Source organism: Colius striatus, chromosome 6, assembly GCF_028858725.1.
Source record: "Colius striatus isolate bColStr4 chromosome 6, bColStr4.1.hap1, whole genome shotgun sequence".
Lineage (NCBI taxonomy): Eukaryota > Metazoa > Chordata > Aves > Coliiformes > Coliidae > Colius > Colius striatus.
Genome location: NC_084764.1, coordinates 4,005,395 through 4,025,203, shown reverse-complemented (window position 1 = coordinate 4,025,203; position 19,809 = coordinate 4,005,395). Strand labels below are relative to the sequence as shown.

The 19,809-nt window shown below is 44.1% G+C and overlaps 1 protein-coding gene across 7 annotated transcripts in view; it reads left to right on the top strand.

Annotated features, from left to right (window-relative positions):
* Positions 1 to 13,952: 13,952 nt before the first annotated feature.
* SIPA1L1 (signal induced proliferation associated 1 like 1) overlaps positions 13,953 to 19,809 on the top strand; it is a 195,462-nt gene continuing 189,605 nt past the window's right edge. For 5 of the 7 annotated variants that reach the window (XM_061997556.1, XM_061997560.1, XM_061997554.1 and 2 more), the window contains exon 1: positions 13,953 to 14,052. The gene's annotated coding sequence lies outside the window, so the exon portion shown is untranslated. Of the gene's footprint in view, positions 14,053 to 14,076; positions 14,168 to 14,599; positions 14,690 to 19,809 lie in introns of those variants that run through there. The other 2 variants (XM_061997559.1, XM_061997558.1) reach the window with 2 other exon arrangements.

The window sequence follows — 19,809 nt, the reverse complement described above, 5'->3', positions numbered from 1 at the left end:
GGGCTGGGTAAATCACACATTTCCAAACCTTTGGCACGAAATCCAAGGACATGTTGTGGTTCTTTAATAAGCATGGACCTTGTTTTCTCTGCAGTTGAAAGCACACATTTTCCCAAGATCTCAAGTGGCCCTGTATGTCAGAGGCCATTTAGGAGTGACATCAGCTGACACTGTTCAGAGAATTCAGCCCTAATTGCTTAATATAAAACGTTACTAATATTATTTTATGTAATAAACTCTTATTGTAGTGCTCTCTAAACTTAATGGATTGAAGTGACAAGATTCCATAAAAGGTCACTTTTTCTCTGTTAGTTGCTTTCTTCTAAGCTGGGGTAATTAGAATCTAAAGAAACTCTAAGCTGAATAGGGGAATTGAAATCTTAACAGTTTCTCACAGTCACTTATCTTAGTGCTTTGAATAAGCCAAATCAATTTTTGACAATGTTGTCTTTGTGATCTCTCCAAAATGCCTTCCTCTCCTTCCCCCACCCTAGTGTAAGTCTCTTCAAATATTTCCTTTTTTGTGTGTGTGTGTGTGTGATAAGTAATTTTACATTCATTGGCATTGCTTGCTTGTAATCAGAGAGCCATTCCAGCAGCCAGCAGATGTTTAGAGACAGCGTCTGCCATTCTTATTGAAACCAGGGAGGGAGGGTTTGATCCCAAGAGATGTCCCAGCAAAATCAACAGGACGGTCTCTTGTCAAAGAAATGCTCAGTGGCAGGATAGGTAGAACAGAGCTGCAGAGGTTTCAAGGGAATTAAGCAGGTATGCAGAAAGAATTGGCATCAGCTGAATTCACTCAGTGGTATTGATGTGGGAGAGCAGTTCAGATGTATTGTGGGATCAGCTGAGCTACTGGCAACGTTTGTTCCTGCCTCTTTCCTGTATGCTGCAGTGAGAACAAGACTGTTTCTGGACAAAGAGTTCCAGCTCCCTGTTTCTGCTGCAGTTCCTGTAATACCACAAAGGACCTGTGGTGTACTACAAGGCCAGATGTGGAGCTTGTGGTAAATGGGGCTGCATCTTTGGAGAATAATGAGGAGCTCAGATACTACTTTTCTGTCTTTATGGGTTCTCTAAGAGGGCTCCCAGCTAGCTGACAGTCACCTAGCTTCTTACCTGCAGCCAAAGTCTGTGACATGTAGCACATTGCAGAGAGTTGTGTGCTTTGGTGGTTGCTAAAATGCACAACCCAGTGGAAGGTTTTAAAGGTGTTTTGCATAGGCACCTAGTAAGGGATGTTCCCCTTTCACTAGTTGTGACGGTCCAAGCAGCAGAAGAAATGCAATGCTATCTCCTTCTGAAAACCTGCTGAGCTGTATTTAAAACCTCCACTAATACATTGCACAGATGCCTGTTCTGACAGTCTGTAACAATCCTCTGTGGCCAATGGCACCACTCTTCAGGAATGTGATGCCCACATGAGGTTCTTCTCCAAGATGAATGGGATTTCTGTTCATCTAACTTGGTGTTAGAGAATATCTCATTTGCTGGTGGCATAGTACATGACAAAGATGCCAAATGAACAATCACTGGGTACATTTTACTATCACCACGTTGTAAAATACAGTTACAGACCTCTGTTTATTCAGGTTTACTACTTTGATACTTGCTTGGTGATATCTTTTATTGTGATAATCAGCTGCTGTTGTTTCTCTCTTTGAACTTTGGGGGTTGTTTTTTTGTCCTAGTAGGTCTTACAAAGTTTTCAAATGCCACTGCACTTTTTCCTGCTCTCCTGAGTTGTTTTAAGCCATCAGATTTGACTGTGGACATGACTCCTTGTAAATACTGAACTGCCCCTTTTACAGCACTCTGGCAATGTCGTTTATTCCCACTTTTCAGGCTGTCAGAGCCACAGAGGCATCTTTGTGTGAGCGACAATCAGGCCCCGTAAATCCAAGCATGAGATCCTCCTAGCTATGGCTGTGTTTTTAGGAGTATGGTAACTGGAATAACATTAAACAAAAAGAGCAAATATTGGCTCTAGTGTCACATGAGTGGTACTTTGGGTTGCCACACAGGAAAGCAGGATGTTGGGGGAGACTGAGTTTCAGAGTGGTGGCAAGCCAGGCTCATCGAGGAAGACAAGTGATTTAACATGTTCCCTCCATGGTAAGTGCCTGCAGCTAGCTGATTGCTAAAGCAGCCTTGAGAGGATCTCCAGAGGAGGTCACACAATCAGCCAGGCCAGCTAGCAGAAAGTCTGCTGTGATGGTAACAGTTGCAGCAGTTTCCATTGGAAGAAGAGGCTGTTACCTACTAATGGTGCTCTTAGGCCTCTGAAGATCATCTCGAGGGAGCTTTGCTTTGTTTACCTTGTGTGTAAGTTTTTAGTTTGCTGCTTTTTTTGTTGTTGTTACTCCAAAGAAAAAGGACTATACGACTTTTTGCTTCTTCCCATGCCTGTAATGACAGTCCTAAAGATGAGCTGTTTCAGCTGCATCCACTGACTTGAATTGTGAGCATGTGAGTTGTAGGATGACTATTGAATTCTGTGGGACTGCTCATGATTAAAGACAAGCATGTGGCTGTTCTCTGAGGAAAGAAATGGGAGAGGATAGCCTATCAGGAGAGCTTGTATTTGATCAGACAACAGAGATAGCTACAGAGTAGCTGCTCTTCAGGTAGCATCCTTAAATAGCTGAAGCCCAATTCTGCAGTAGCTGCACAGAAGACCATCCACAGCTCACGAGGCCAATCCATAAGAGCACAGTTAATTCCAACATTTGATTTTTGTTTTGTTCTCTCCCAAGCACAATATTCCAAACCATCAGCCATAAAAGACAATAGTCTCAAAAAACGGCAGATAGAGAGGGTCTTGTTTTTTGCCTGGTCCTGGGCTTTGATATTGGGGTGACCGACAGGCACCAAACCATAAAGGGCTGCATGTGGTTTATACCCTGAGAGAGTCAAGATTGGATTCTGGGTAGGTTCAACAGCAAGGTTGCTTAGGTCATGTCGCTTCACCACGTTACCTAGAAATCCTCCTATTGCCAATCAGAAATTACTGTAAATGGTAAAGGAGTGCCAAGAGCCACAGAGCACAGGACAAACCTGATCCTTGAAAGCTGCCAGGGCTCAGATGAGAAATGACTCCCGCTGAACTGAGCTGTCATGTGCATTAAGCTGTGACACTATGTGCATATTGACACAAAAAGGGGCTAGATCAATATAGCTGCTTGCAAAATGAAGGGTACAGAGGGTTACAGAACTGATATTGCACAAACTAAGAGGAAATTTGAGCCAAAGACGTTCAGTGCAAATACTGAAGACAGTCAGAGGCGTAATTTTTAATATCCACAGAGAACACAGCACTACAGCACTGAAGCTCTCACCTGGAAGATAACATCAGGAATATTTTACTCTATGTGCTTGCATTAATTGTGTGTTTACATTTTAAAAAGGGCAGCAGGGGCCTATCTAAAAGCAGATAGAAAAGAGTCCTCCACCAGCAACCATACCTTAGCTCTAACCAAATGCATTTCTCTGATGTCAAAGCAGGAGTCTGATTTCTATTAAAGCAGCATAAATCTCAAACCCTCCCATCCAGTCAAATTTTATGTTGGTGATGGATTTCACTGAACAACTTTCGTCCCCCATTTCTTAGAAGCAATAAAGACAGATGAGAAAAGATGCTGTAGGATTTGCAGCAGGCAAAAGCTGCAAAATCATTGTGTGTGTGAGTGTTCAGTTACCATGATCACGTACAATCATCAACTGTTTGACTGCAAAAATACATGTAGTGTTATTTGTTCCTTACATAATTGTTATATTTGTTTCATCAAGGCTTTGAGTTATTAATACAAGCAAATTTTCCAGCAGCGGCCCTGTAGGAAAAGGAATGAATTTTTATGCTATTTGTCAATAAATTACGATGAAGACACGAAATACAGAGGGGAAAACAAATTAGAAAGGAGGACAAAGAGTATTTCTACACAAAACTGACCTGTTGTCATTTCAAAAGTCCAGTCTCAGTAAAAAAAAGGCCCTTTAAGCATTCAGGCAAGAAATCCAAGCTAGGAAAAACGCAGCGCTGCGTTTACAACTCTCTCCTTCAATTTGGAGAGTGGTGCCAACCAGCCACTTCCAAGGAACTTTAATCTGCTTAAGTATAGATTTTCTCATGACTACCCCAGGGCAACTACCACAGAGAATGGCCACATACAGGATGTCTAGACAACTAAGGCTTACCTCATTTTTACAACACACTTACATTTCTACGGAGTCTAAAGATCACAGGAGGCCAGAACATAGAAGTTACTAATCCATTAATGTTCTCCGTTTGTTTCTTGTGAAGGTTATGAGTTGTTGCAGTGTTGAAATAGAGTGACTCCAGGGGTTATCAGCAGATGTCTCAGATTAATGACTCATAGTTACTGTGATTCAACTAGGTTATGGTTTTTTTTACAGAAAAGAGACTAACTCCACCATACAATACCACGGGAGAACAACTGCTGCAAATTTAACTGAAGTATCTGCCTGGCAGGGTAAGAACAGAAGCTCTGTATGTATTGCCAGTATAAAAATGAACCACATAAAGTTGAAATTGTAGGGGGGGAGGGGGGAAAGGCAAGAACTGTAAAAGTAAAACTCGTAAGGAAGATGACAAAACAGGATGTCCTGCAATGCATGTGCCTCACGGACAGATCAGCAGAGCCATCCGTGGCAGTAGGTGACTTAAGGGATGCTGGACTGAAACGACATGTATTATTCTGCTAAATGACATGTGGAATCTTGGTTGTGGGGTTTCAATTCAAAAGCTTGATATTTGGAAAAGAAGGATGCTGTTTTGTTGAAACTCAATACACCTACAGAGCCAGTGATAAAAAGGTGATGTGTTTCAAGCCATTCCAAATGGGGGGAAATGTCTAGGTCTGGAGATGGGGGTGCAATGATGTCACTAGGATGTCTCATTAAAACAGACAGGCTCAGATTTTAATCCCAGGAGGGCTTTCAGAAAGCTGAGAAAGAAACATAAGGATTTAGTCACTAGAAACTGGGACAGGGAATTCTACAGTTATGACAACAGCCTGAAGTACAAGTGTGGCAGCTGCTCTAGACCAGAACTGCTAAGAATATCATGAACTCTTCCTCTGAGTTTTAATCGATGGGAATATATACAGACCTGTAAACCAGCCCTATTAGTTTCTCAATAGGTTTTGTAGGGCATTGTGTAGGGCTTTTACCTTTTCCTGAATTAAAGATAACCATTTCTTCAGTTTACAAAACTTCTGACTCTTAGAATCCTTTGGTTTTGAGGTTTGAAAATGGAGAAGACTGAAATACATCTCTTCCCTGCTTGCACTGAAATGAAATGCACATCTTGGCAGCAGGGCTGTGGCTGGCATTCTGCGATACAGTTTATTAGGCCCTTGGCAATTGCAGAACAAGGTCTCCAGGCACTCTTTTTTTCCTCAGCTTCCTCTCCCAGGTAATTGCCAGAGGCCCCATTTTAAAAGCTCCCATGTAATTCTTTTTTTCCTTCTGAGGTTCTAATAACAGTGGGATTTGATAGGCTTGAAATGTTGTCGGTACCTCAGGCTCTCAAAGCCCCAGCCTAGTGTTCCTGCTCAACAAGCTCTGTAGCCACATCTATCCATGGTTTACGCAAACATACTCGGGCTTCCTCCCCTAAATAATTTTGTATGATTGCTTAAGTTTATTTAAAAACCATTCAGCACTGAATGGACAGTTGTATCAGCAAAACACATTACTCTGAAACCACAACTTAAAAGAATTAATGTATTGATTCTGCTGGGAAACCTCTGGGAAACTTGAACAAGGATGGACAGGCAAGGCTGCATATTTCACCCTTGAGAAGAAAAGGTTTATTAAGTGTCAGGAGGGTCTCCCCACATAATATTGTTTTCAAGTCAGGGGATATTTCCAAAGCTTCCATGATTAAGCAGAGCTGGAGGAGCTTTGGCTTAGAACAGACCCTTTGGTTTTCATCCTTGGCAGCAAAACTCTACTGGTGCACTTGTGTAACCTGAAAAGTAATACATCATCTTTACATGTCCATTGATTGACTTTAAGTAACTTTTTGGTTTCTGCAATTCTGCTGGCTATAGGTGTAGGTTAATATAGGTGCTATTACAACATAGCTAGTTAAGCACAGAATCACAGAATGGCAAGGGTTGGAAGGGATCTTTAAAGGTCATCCAGTCCAACCCCCCTACCAAAGCAGGTCCCACCTAGATCGGGTCACACAAGAACGTGTCCAGGTGGGTTTGGAAACCTCCAGAGAAGGAGCCTCCACACCCTCCCTGGGCAGCCTGTGCCAGGGCTCCCTCACCTCAACAGGGAAATAGTTTTTCCTTATGTTTAAGTGGAACTTTTTGTGTTTCAGCTTCTTTCCATCACCCCTTGTCCTGCCACTGGATACAACAGAAAAATCACTGCCCCAACCTCCTGACATCAATAAAAAGCTTGCAACACGTATTTGTAATCTTACAGCACGTTGAAGAGTCTTATGGTTGAAGAAGTTCTATGGCACAAGGCAAAACTGCAATTCTCCCTCTTTTATGTATTTTATATGAAACTGCTAAAAGAGAGAACTGTGTTATGTACCTGGCATTTTGCCTTTACAGATCCCTGCACTTGTCCTTTAAAGATTACTTCAATTTCCTACATGTTCTTTAGTTGAATTCCAATTGCAGTTGTAAGGTGAATTGCAATTGCAGTTCTACTGTGCTCCTCTTTCAGTGGAGGCTTCTTTGGCAAAATGAAAGATGACTTGAAAGCGGCTGAAGCCTGATGCACACGCAGCGAGAGAAGAGGAAAGCGGATGCCGAGTTTTGGACTGCACAAAGTAATCTTGTAACACCTTAATTTATCAGTCCCTTCTAAATCTTGCAAAATAAGATTTTTAGACCCTGTGGAGCCGGAGAGACTAACCAGATTCTAAGGATGCAAGGGCAAAGCCACAGAGTTTATGGAAACCCTATGGAATGGATACCAGAGGACAGGAAATTCTGATTATTTTTTTATTCCCTGTATAGATGATTTTTTTATTCCCTGTATTCCCTTTGTGTTGCAGAATAGATACAAGGCGGGGAGATCTTTTCTCAACAGAAAGGGTGGGATCCAAGCCTGAGATGTGCAGAAGAATGCAGTGACCCATGATGATCTAGGATGAGCCACATGCAGCTGAATAACTGAAACACAAGTACAGCTACTCAGCATAACTCTCTTTGTTAATGCACTGCATGAGTATAATTTTATAACAGACACAGTAACTATAGGTGACTTAACTCTTTCCAAAAAGATAAGCTGGAAGATAATTTCACCCTGCAGCCACACTCCAGAGTCTTTTTGTCAGTTTCTGGATTTAAGAATCACAAAGTGTTGTTCCCTTTTCCTTCTGCCATATGAAATCCTCAGACAAACAACAGAATGACTAATGCCCTTTGCTATGGGAAGAATGAAACTGAGCATTCAGAGAGCTGCCAAATGCAGAATGAAGACACTGATATAATAATTCCCCCCTCTCTATCTGTTACGGTGATCTCAGATTGAGTTGCAACATCAGTACAGAAATCCTCAAACGGAACGGATTTCCAAGCAGATAACAACCTCTTCAACATTACCCTCTCTTGGTAACAGTACAGTCCTCTGCAAAGCCATTGTTTCTTCAGTAACAATTTAAGCCCCAGAAGCCTGCAACTGCAGTTTGTGATTCGGAGTGAGTTGTCAGACTCTACCCGAGAGCTCCCAGTGATTGGCAGCCCTGTATAAAGCCATAGCTAGCCCAACTATCCATCGAGCAAACGAGTGGTAAGTCAGCTGGAATTTCTCCCAATGCTATTCAGTTTTCTGTAGAATTTAATTCTGTTGTGGGTAGGAGAGGTTTCCCAAAGGTTAATAACTGTGTCATTTTATGTTTTGCTCAGAAAACTGAGAGCTAGAAAACCATATTTGGGGCTAATTGCATATAAAATAGTTTAGAAAATAGTCACCTTGCATGACAGCTGCACAAAAATGGAATGTGTCTGAAGGCCTTATTTTATAGTTTTTCTTCAGAATGAATCATTCAAGTTTGTTTAAGAATTCTGCTCAAACTTACTAGACATTGCTAAGGATGCTGTGGGGTTTCAATTTGGCTTGTTTTCTCCTCTTTTTAAATGAGTCTACTATTAAAGTCCAAGATAAGAACAGGAGATACCACTATTCCCTTAGTATTCAGAGTCTGGAATTCTTTGCTGAAGATATATGCTTACTACAAGTAGAAAGGTCACACTTTCACTTTGAGATATTGCCAGCAGAAAGGGTGTTGCTCTTTTCTGGCTGGACAAAACTTACCCTTGAATACGAAGCACTCGTGTTACATTTCTCTCTGGACCAGATGAATCTCCAGCTACATCTTCCCAGGCACATGCCATAAGCATGCCATTGTGAGCTCTTCTTGGTGGGAAGGTTCTCCATGACTTCAGCTGAAATTCTTCCATTCCCTAGAAAGGAAGACAGGGTTTCTGGTACCAGACAGCATAAAAGTCAGTCCTGAGACACTGTCTTTGGACTGTTTCTGAATATCATCCAGAACACGTTCTTCATAAAAGATAGAAACAACCCTTGGAGCGAGACTCAAAACACATTTCCTCCTTCCAGCTCACTTGTCTTAATAGTACACTCATTTGTAGAACAAAAGAGACCTTGTTTAGATGTAAGCGACTCAGGAAAGCCATGAAGAGGAATGCCAATTTAGATGTTACATTTGAGCTCAATATGTGGGTCCCATCAACGAAGAACAGTCTCAGAGAAGCACAGAGAAGGAAGAGTCAAGGGAAATAGGCAGTTAAGAAAGGAAGGCTTGGGCACAGTTCAGTAGTTCCAAGGTAGAAGGGCCACTGAGCTGGAAGTGTGTCCTTTCTACCCCTAACATGCTCTGTTCCAGCTTCTGTATCTTTCCTCTTTAAGCCTGGGCCTTGAACAAAACTAATGTGTTTGTGCCCCTCACACAAAAGCTCAATAAACATTTTTACCCAGAGTAAGCTAATGCTACTCCTTAGCAAAGCAATCTTCCTGCCTTCCTGGCTGTTTCTGTATCATATCCTCTTTTGTACCAAGACAAGTATTTATGAGGCCACACAATAAACTGTGGAAACTCATCTGGCAGAAAGCTAGTGGTATTTTTCCTGCTGGGTTATTTTCTAGCTGGAGCAGTCCTCTGTGTCAGTTTCCAGTAGAGCATCTGTGAATGTTGGGGCAGCACAGGGGCAGGAATAGGCAGTCAGGAGGAAGACGGAGTCAAGTGTGGAGCAGGCAGGTCTACTTTGTCCATTAGCAGTGCCTGGATATGGTGTCTTGAAGAATTGCTTAAGCCACAACTTTAGTCCAGGGTGTCTGGGGTTTGCTTCACAAAAGGATTCAAATTACAAGTGAATTCCTGAGGAGATGTGCTTCCTTGAAAACAAGTGCTATTCCTTGCTAACTGTATCAGAATACCAGGTGCTAGCTATTTGATCTGTAAAACAGAGATAATAATATCACCTTACAGAAAAGAGGTAAACATGCACTTGTTGCTGTTTGTTCTGTTCTGATGAAAGGTCTTAGATCAACCTAGTTGGCAACTCATCTGCCTGTTTTCAGAGCTGAAAGTGAAGTGAAGCTGCACAGTGTGCAGAGAGGAAGGTGTGGAGCTGTGCTCTCATCCCCCAGACTTCAGAGAAACTGTGGAGAAAGTTGTATAATCATGGAATTGCAATTTATATTATAGTGTGTGTATCTAGCCCAGAAATCTGAAAGAAAGGTATAAGCAGATGGCCTTCCCATTCATTAGTGTTTGACTTTTCACTCCTAAACTTTTAATGCAGGGGAGGGGAGTTTTGTGTTAACAAACAGTCTGCAAAAGCACTTTGGAATTCTGCTTCTGTTGTTTGTAAACACTGGAATAGTATGATTTGGTGACTGATACTGTATCCCATCACTTGAAAATGTGAAGCAAAAGAACCTTCTCTCCACAAACATCCCTTTTTTGTTACCTTCTTGTCAGACAAGAAAAAAAACCCCTCATTTTCCTTCTCTTTTTATTTTCTTGCACCTTTTCCTAAGCCTGTACTCCCGAGCCTGTACTTGACACAATATGCTGAATTCTTGGACCTTGGTTTAACTAGCTACATCCTTGTTCCAGGTACTGAAGTGAAAACACCAAAATAACGTTCTGATGTGCATCCAAATAAGATGTAGTGGGGTTTGGCTTACATTAGTCAAGGTAATTCACTGCGCCTCTACTACTGACAAGCCTTCTTGATTCATAAAGATAACGTCTATGTGCATTGGTGCCTCTCTAAATCAGACTTGAGGCATGTTCTGAATGTGGGTTTTGCAGTTTCTTTTCTGAGGCTTCTGCAGCTGTCCAGGTACTAAGTGGCTCCCATTAGTACAGTTTCTGGGCCTCTCTTCTCTATCCCAGTGGTTTGGCAGTCCACTGAAATGCAAAAGAATAATGCAGCTCATTGCAAAAGATGAGAAAGAGCCTCCTGACTGCAAAGCAGGACAGACAGGCTTGGCAGGAGGAAACCACAATGTGGATGGGTACAGCTGAGAGGTCACCGTTCTGGCCTGGCAGACTTGGCCCTGATCATTTCATTTTGTGCTTCCTGCTTTTAGGCTGTCCTGCACGCTTTCTTCCACGCTGCTGCTTTGTTGCAAATACTCCCATGTCCTTTCCTTCTTTTCTTTTTGAGACAAATTCAATATTTCTACTAAGTTAAACGTGACATGTTTTGCATTTATTAAAAAAATACATTTTCCCCACCTCTAACTAATGTGTATTTCTCATCTTGAGTTTTAATACCTTCAAATACTTGATGCCCAGTTAGTAATAACCCATGCCAATTAAAACAGAACGGGTTTAGTTCGGGGTGAATTCCTGTTAGCTGCAGAGAAGGTTGCTTTAAAATGCCTGTGAAGTCCCTCAGAGAGTTCAAAGATGACCATATGAGTTGCACAGAGTTGTAGGTGGTGAAGTCAGAGAGTGTTTATGTCTCCTTCATGTCAGAAAAGGCCTGTTGGTGAGTGAAAAAATGAGCAGAGAAGTTATAGTTCACAAGACAGTGCCTTTCCTGCCAAAGATGCCTGAAGCATTTCCCTCTTATTCCTGCCTCCAGTGCCCCAAAGCAAAAATGGCCTTTTGTTATGGCAGTATAAGTCTTCATCACTGAAATGATCCCTATTAAAGACAATCCTCTAAAACCCCCAAGCCAATAAGGCAAGAAAAAAACCCTAAAACCTTTCCCACATGTACTGACCATGAATGAGAAGATGGACTTTTTCCATAGCCTGAAACTCACTGATCCTGGGCTTTTGCAAATCATCTCTACATTAATTACTTTAGCTATTCTTCTGGTGTGTTGTATATCCAAATTGCAATGCTTCTTGGAAGGGTGTGCTGTATACAAACTTTCACATGCTCATTGTTCATCAATGAATAAATCCTGCAGTCTGTCTCAGGGTGTTTCAGATTCTTAGTCAAATTTTCCCTCTGCTTCCAGTGTCTCCTGCCAGCCCTAATCAGAAACAGTCCTGATACACACCCTTTCATAAAGCCAAACGTTCAGAAAGCAACATAAATGTTCATTAATTTACCCTCCCCTCACTCCTCTGAGGTAAATAACTCCATCATTTTCCCTTTCTGTTTAAAGGTGAATATTAAATCAGAAATGAAGTGACTTGCCTATGGCAACACAGCAGAGGAAGGGCTGGCAGTCAGAAATTCTTGGGCCTTGTCTACACAGCGAAACCAATTGGAATGCCAACAGTGCACCCTTCATTCTGGAGCAGCTAGTCAAGCAGAGGCACTGTATCAAGGGAGGAGAGTCCTGGAATTAATTGTGCATCATTAAGACAAGGTAATTATTTTGGAATAAAACTCCTCTTATTCCAGATCAGCTGTTTTGGTGATCTCTTTATACAGGCAGGAGGTAAACTGTAAATTCTTTCCCCTGCCCCCAGTCTATTTAATTGCTGTTTCATTATAAAGGTACAAAAACGTTTGTAATATCCACATAACGAAAATATCTGGGTATCCTGAGACCAGTGAGAACAGGCATTGCTCCTGGGGACTGCTGCTGCCCTTACTGCAGCTCGAGTCGCTGTGCACGGGGAGAACGGGCTGAGAACAGGAGCTTGGCCAAGCCTTACAGCAGCAGCCCCCACACCCAGGACCCCTGCACTACCAGATGTCGACCTCTTAGACCTGGGATTCAGGGAGAGACCGCAGGGGCCCAGGAGCAGGAGCCAGCTCCAGCGCTGGCCTGCAGCCAAGGGTGTGTGCCTCGAGCAGGGCCTCATCTCTGACAGCACGTAGGCTGGACTGGTGCTTGGTGTCAGAGCCTCTCCCTCCCTACATGACCCTTCTGAGTATCTCCCTCATCTTATGATCTGACACATCAGCAGTGTGTGCAGGAAGATCAGAGAAACGGTTGGGGAATGCGCTAGCCTCATTAACCTCATTAAAGGGCTTGCAAGCCATGGCCTTACTATCTAAATTCTTCTGATGGAGACAAATTCAGTAATCTCACACCACAGTTGCTGACACCACAGTCACGTCCAGCGCTGTTGGGTATATGCACCTGAGCACTGTAAGCCTCTGTGGACTTCCCTTTGGAAGAGGGGGGCTAGAGCTGACAAAACCCCCTTCCATTTACAGAGAATACACCGAGTTTTACAGGTGGGTGATACAAGATAACGATTTCAGTATTGAAAACATTCCCATTCGTTGTTCCGGATTGCCAATTCACTTCTTTTTCGTGCCAGGGCAGCACCGGTGTCAGTTCTCCACCCATCCAGGATGTCCCTTCTACCCAGCAAGGTGTGATAAGGGACTGCTTTTGTGACCCCATAACACCTGCCGAAGTCATAGCCTCAAGCTGGGGAAGCCACAAGAGTGCAATCGCCCTCAGTACTGATCACTGCAGTATTTCAGCATCGGTACTAAAGATCCGTGACGAACACCTTCAGAAGATGACAAGCTGATTGGATCCAAATGTAAGTCTTGTAGGTCTTTGCTGTCCAGGCATTCCCGGAAAGGGAACTGGGGGTGAAGCTAACATCTCACCAGTGGCGTTCACCACAGCTTGGTTGCTCTAGCTTATCACCACGCTGCATGCTGCTGGAAAGTCGCCAGCTCAAATCCGAGATGTTTGCTCGACAGTCCTAATTTCAGAGGCAGCTTGGGGAAAGCTTTGCTTAACGCTGGTGTAACTGAGATTGTTATTCTGTCAAGCCAAGGGTGATAACGACAACCAGTAGAGTGTAGAGAATGGGGTTGCCTACCTGTGTTGTGGATTTGTTGTCTGTAGTGGATATATCTAGAGAGAGAATTCAATTTAACTGCAGGTAGAAGAGGTCAAGATGTACTATTTATATAGTATCAGAAGGCTTGGCCGGTGTGTCAGCAACTACAGCGACCTTCTCCCCTCAGGGTTCCATAAGAATGGAATGTAACGATCAAAACAACCCAAAAAACCCAGTATTTGAATGCAAAAAGTTTTGAGAGGTGCAACACTAAAGCGTATTGGGCATAGCCAAAAGGGCCTGGGTACCAGCCCGACACGCACAGGCGGCTGTCAGGAGTGACCTCGGCCCTACGCCCTGCCGTGAGGGGCTGCCCCTGAGGGCAGCAGCGCCCCAGCGCCTCAGCCCCAGGGGGCGGCCGCGGCGGCGAAGCTGCCTTCAGGCTGCCGGCTCGCCACTCGCGCCCGGGAGGGGAGGCGCGGCGAGGGGAGCGCCGGGCGCGGCGAGGGGAGCGCCGGGCCCGGCGCGGGGGGCGGCCGCAGCAGCACGGTGCCGGCGCAGGCCTGGGCCGCGCGCTAGGCCCGGCGCTTGGCCGTTGCTATAGCAACGCGCGCGCGGCCGCTCGCCCCCGCCTCTCGGCGGCGGAGCGCGGGCGGGCGGGCTGCGGGGCAGCCCCTCTCGCGAGAGCTGCGGCGGGCGGAGCGGAGCGGGCGGCGGGGTGAGCTCATCCCGGGCGCGGGCGGGGAGCGCAGCGCACGGCACAGCCGAGCCCGGCGGAGCCGCCGGCAGCCGCCGCGGCAACTTTGTTGGGTGAGTTGCGAGCGGGAGCGCCGAGCCGGGGCGGGCTGCGCGCCGTCCCCTTCCTTCCTTCCTTCCTTCCTTCCTTCCGCGGAGCAGCCGTGCTGCTGATGGAGGGGGCGTGAGGGTGAGTGGGTGTGCGTGGGGGGAAGCGGCCCCCGGCCCCGCTAGCCGGCGTCGCCGCCCCGGAGTTGGTGTGGGCGAAAGTGGCACGCAGAAAGCCCCGCCGCCGCAGCGCCCGCAGCCGCCGCTTCTCTGCCGGGCCGGGGTCGTCCGCTCCATGCGCCCCCGGCGCGGCGGGAGCTCGGCGAGCCGCTGCCCGGGGCGACCCTCCGCCTTGCCGCCAGCCCCGGAGCGGGGTGGGTCGGGCGCGGGTTCTGCCCCGGAGCCCTTAGAGCCGGGTGCTATTTTCCGGATTTGTGTCTTTTTCTCCCCAGGAAAGGGCAGCCCCGAGCGGCAGCAACGCCGCCGGCGGGAGGGCGGGCGGGCGTTCGGAGGCGGCGGTGAGTGGCGACGGCCCGCTCCGTGCCGCTCCGCTCCGGCGGCGGCTGCCCGTCCCTGCGGCGGCGGCAGCGCTCCCCCGCGGGCCCGGCGCGGCACGCTGCTGGCGTTCACGGCTCGCTAAATAACTTGTCTCGTGTTCCGCGCTGTAAGTTGTACTTCGGCTCTCTTTTTTTTTTTCCACCCCTCTTGACTTTTTGTAGTCGTGTTTCGCTTTTGTTCCGAAGCCGGTGCTGAGCCCACGGGAGTGATAATGATTAGGTAATTTGGAGGCAGTGCCGGTGGGGATGTTCTGAACGCTCAGTTCCTGAGAGAGGGGGTGGAGGAACAAAATACTTGCGGATGGTTCATTTCTTCACTGTAGAAGTGGAAAAGCAGCAAATGCCTTCAGCTGCATCTTAGGGGGAGGGAGGAGGAGATGGAGAAGCAAGGAAAGGTAGATGAGGAGGGGATAACCTCCCTCGGCTGAGTTTCTTTGCTCTTCCCCCATTTTAAATTGCATACAGTCTTGCCGTTAATGTTCTCATGCTGCATTTAAAAATAACTGTGTTACTTGCACTGGATAACCGATGCAGCTTCAGCTCGCTTAATGAGGAATTCACCCATTTGTGTCTGCTAAAGCAGTGGTACAAAATGGGAATTGCTCAACTTAATGAAGATCTCCTTGTATAACCTTGGCCACAGCATCTGTATGTTTTAGGTGTAGGAGGCACGTTTTTATGCAAAGAGGAACAGAAGCATTTTTGGGATAGTATCGCTTACGAAATTGCTTTTTAAACATCTTGCCTGCAGAATTGCTTTAAAAAATTTTAGTGAAGCTGCTTTAATGAGCCTGTTCCAGCACACTGAATGAAGTGCATCTGTGAGCAGGGAGCCTTAGTTGATAATACAATGCAAATTTGTTTTCAGAGTAAGGGTGTCAGATTTCATTAGGTTCCAGATCTGTATGGATGAACCAAGGTTGGTGTTTTCTTTACAAAGAAGTCCTTTCGTGACGGAATTTTCATTGAGGTTTGGATTTTCTTTTGCTTAACTGTGGGAGTTCAGTGTTAGTTTTCTTTAAGGCATGAACTAGTTTTGTAAAAGGGAAAACAGTATTTCTTCCTCCCCCCTGTTTTTGCCTGTTGTCACTGTAAATACTAACTGCATAATAAGCATCTGTGTTTTCACTTGGTTGAGGGTTTGGTTGTTATTTATTTGGAAGGTAATTCTGGGCTGGCCTCCATTCCCCTTCAGCTGGAGTGGTGGGAAAGACAGGTGAAAGTACTAAGGTAGAAGTTTGTGGCAGCTGTAATTGCAGGGAGACATCTGTAAATTGTTTCACTGTCAAGGCTTTTACGCCTTAGGCCATCAGATGCCATACCACTTATTAATCCAGAGACAGTGTGGGAGCTGCAGATTGATTTTCTTCTTAGTTGTAAAAACACATATGTTGTACTTGGGTAATGGTAAGAAGGAAAGTTTCTTGAGTATTTTTATACAAATACTTGGACTCCTCTCTACTGGTGGGTAGTGAGGGGCAGAAGATTCCTCCCCCGCTGTTTGAACAGTGTTTGTTTATAGCCTGTGCATCAAAGGATGTGCATTTAGTTGCTCAACAGTGTATTAAGAAGGCATTACTGATGCTAATAAAATGCTTAGTTTTAAAATTGCTACTTGGGCTAGGTGTGTGGAGCTTTCAGTTGTGGTTCGTAGAACCCCTTGGATTGTGAAGTCAGAAGCAGAATGTCAGCTCTGCCAGCTGTAGGGCCTGGAAAAGGTGCTTGATTACAAAGGCTGGCAGGTGTAGAGGTAGGCACTGACTATTGTGAAAGGGTGGAGCTGCAGTTTGGAACAAAAACTTCCTATGAGAACGTGTAATTTGTGATCTGTATCTTCTATAAGAAAGTGTATGCTTGTCATTTTACTTGTGGATGATCGCTTCTGGGTTTGGAGAGCTTTTACCCCCTCTCATGCTTGTTTGAAATGTTGTTTTGAGGTTTGGGATTAACTTTTGGATACCTGTTGTTTTAAAAACCATGTCCAAATGTGGCCTTTCCCCCACCTCATTCTCAGGGAGTTGTTTGGTAACTGAGCGTTCTGCAGCTTCGAGAGCATTTGATTCTTACGCAGCTCTTTTTGTCCTCTCAGTTTTGTGTGTCTCAAATATAAACTTTTTAAATGTCTGTTTCAGAGTTAATAATCCAGCTACTACAAACACAGTTTTATTGCAAAGATAAGAGATCAAGACTTAATTTTAAGAACATAAAATATTCCCACTAGTTACTTTGAATGTAGTAAGGGCCAGTTAAGGAAGATAGTTTTGGAAGTACTTTGGGAATGAGAGATAGGCTAGTAAGAGAAAGGGTTGAGGCCCAATGGAATTTCTTTTCTATTCCTTTCTCTGTTTAGTCCTGTAGCATGTCTGTTGTAGAGAAGAAAAAGGAACAGTTTTCTCTATATCAGTAGTTTAATCCTTTCAGCAAGGGGGTTGCTGCAAGTTATTGAGTCCTTGCTGCTAGTGGTTAGAAATCCCGGGTACCCTACTGAGGCAAAGAAGCAGAGCTTTCGCCTTCGTCAAAATTTTAGTCACACAAGTTGGTTTCCTTTAATGCTGACATCTTCAGAGGCTTACATTTACCCTTGTTGACCCTATGTGTTGGCTAGTTGGCAAACAGTTTTGATGTATTTTATTTCTCGTCTCTTTTTGCTTCAGGCAGATTAAATATTTAAATCCAGAAGCTGCTGAGGAATAAAAATAAAGTCAATAATGTGTGATTTAATTATCTGTTAATACCTTTTTATGTCTTACTTGCTTAATTTGAATAATTATTTTTATTCATTTATTCTGAAATCCATTTGTTTAATTTATTATCAAGAAGTTCTGACAAACACAGCAATAGTAAGTGCAGTTACTTGTTTCTTTTACCAGTGTAAGTGTGTGTGTGTTCTAAAGTCTGCTTGCTGAGGCTTTTGTTGATTTGGCATGTAAAATTTATCATGCGTTAAGTATCTTTCTGTGAGCAAGGGGAAAAAAAATATACATTGGTCTGTGATGTTTCCAGGGAGATATGACTTCAGTGACTTGATTTTATCTAACTAGTAACTTGTAGATAGTCAAAGCTTTATATTTCACTGAGTTCAGTTCAATGTTGGAATGAGGACTCGAGCTGGAGGTTTATAAAGTAGGATTTTAGGGGTTTACAGGAGTTGAGATATCCTCTATTTAATGAAAGGCAATGGGTGTTTTCTGGGAGTGGAACCTTACCAGCAGTGGTTAACTGAAGGCAAAGCTGTAAACCTACAGAATATGGCCAGTGGTGAGGCTGAGTGACAGTAATTTTGTGGTTTTGACTAACTCTGATTTTTGATCCTTTAACACGGCTGGCAGCGCAAGCCCAGCACTGTCTGTAGGTAGCAGTTTCGGTGTTAGCTTCTGTAGCTTTGCACTCTGAACTTTGGGAAACCCTTTAGGGGTTGAAGAGACAGAATTGCTTGGTTATTTAACCGTGTCTTTGAACACCAATCAGCAGATAAAATGGTTTTAGAAGTCTGTCTTTGCATATGTAAAGCTAAATTATGTCATTGTCTCAGTGTCTTTAATTTTGAATTCTGTGGCACCAGTTTGCTGGGTGGGTTCTTTGGTTCAGATTCTGCCCCATGTCTTTTATGTTAAGGGAGGCTAAGTGGTTACAAGTCTTTGTTTTCTTTATGGAGGCGTGTTTTAAAGAATGCTTCATTCAACTGTGGCAACATAACACTTTTCATAGTCTTGATAGCTGGTGAATTGTATGATTGCTAACCCTGGGTATTCATCAGTGTTATTTGAAAGGTCTGAGTGTGTAAGTCGATCCTCTCTTGCAAACTCATGTTTGATTAGTAGGATCAAAATCAGTTGTGGCTTCTTCTCTTCCTACTACTTAATCTCCTGTCGGATGCTGCAGTGCAACAGTAGTAGTTCTTGTTTCTTGCACGGTGGATGGATGCTTGTTTTGAGAGAGATCAAATTCCTCGCAAATTTATGGCTGTACAGAACAACTTTTCTGACAGTGGATTACTCAAAACCATAACAAAGAAGGAAGAGTTATTGCTGGGAGTAACAGTTCATGCTTCGGCCTTAGAGGCAGTTTGAACTTTTTGTTGGTGTTTTATTACTCTTTTGCCTTTAGTCTTGGGCTCTGTAGAAAAATAAGAGTATGTTCATCAGATGGATGTTACTGAAGAGCGATGAAGGCCTTTCTGAAGACCAAGTTGTATTTCATAAGTTGTCAAAATGTAAATGAACTGCTGGCATGTAACAAAGTTGGATTTTTCTCCGTGTTTCCTTACAGTTTGCCCTCAGCACTCAAATCTTTCTGTAGCATTTATTGTTTGATACTTTTTGAGGTAACTTTTTTTTAACCTCATAATACCTATTTAGACCTTGGAGAGACTGGTTTTTACTGTAGCTGAAAGAGAAACAGGCTGATGTTTGATCTTGTGCGTTAACGTGGACTTGAATCACAAAGCATTTTCTTGATATATATTTCTTATTTTTCCTAATGGACGATGTTACAGTGGATTAAAAACCTCAACTAGCCAAAAGCTCAGAAACCAGGCTCTTATTCCAGGCTGCTAGAAAGCACAGGTCAGAAGTTGAGCATAACTTAGAGAAAAGTTGCCTGTGGCATCTACTTGGGAGACTCAGTTAAGTTTAATATACTTGGCTGGTATTCTGTGAATTTTCATGTGTTGTTTTCTGAGTGGAGGAAATTGCCAAGCATCTTCCTTTGCTCTGTAGCCTGCCTTTGCTGGCCTGTCTCTGTGCAGCTGATGGCCGTGTTCCCAGAGGTGCCAAGGGCTGCTTCTGTAGCACAGCTCTGTTCTGTGAATTTCTCGAGTGCAGTGCCTTTTACAGCACCATCAGCTAAATCAATTGTCTTTTGACCTTTGAATTCAGGGGACAGGCTTATTGTATGCTGATGTGATGGGAAGTAGGATTAATACAGACTTTTTTATTTCAAATAGTGTCAGATAATATCTGCAAAGCAACTGCTGTGGCAGCAGAACTTTCTGTATGCCAGTCCCCCACATCCACACGTTCGGTAGTTTTACTTCAGACAGAATGTAGTCTAAATTGGATGTCCCAAACACAGATGTGGTTTGTTGGTTTGGACTGTTATGACCATTAAGGGTTGGGCCACAACTGGTGAACTCCTAGGGAGGGATTTCTAGCTTAGCTTCCTTTAGGGGAAACTCAATTTGTGCACACTAAAATGACTATAATAATTAAAAGAAGTCATGATGAGA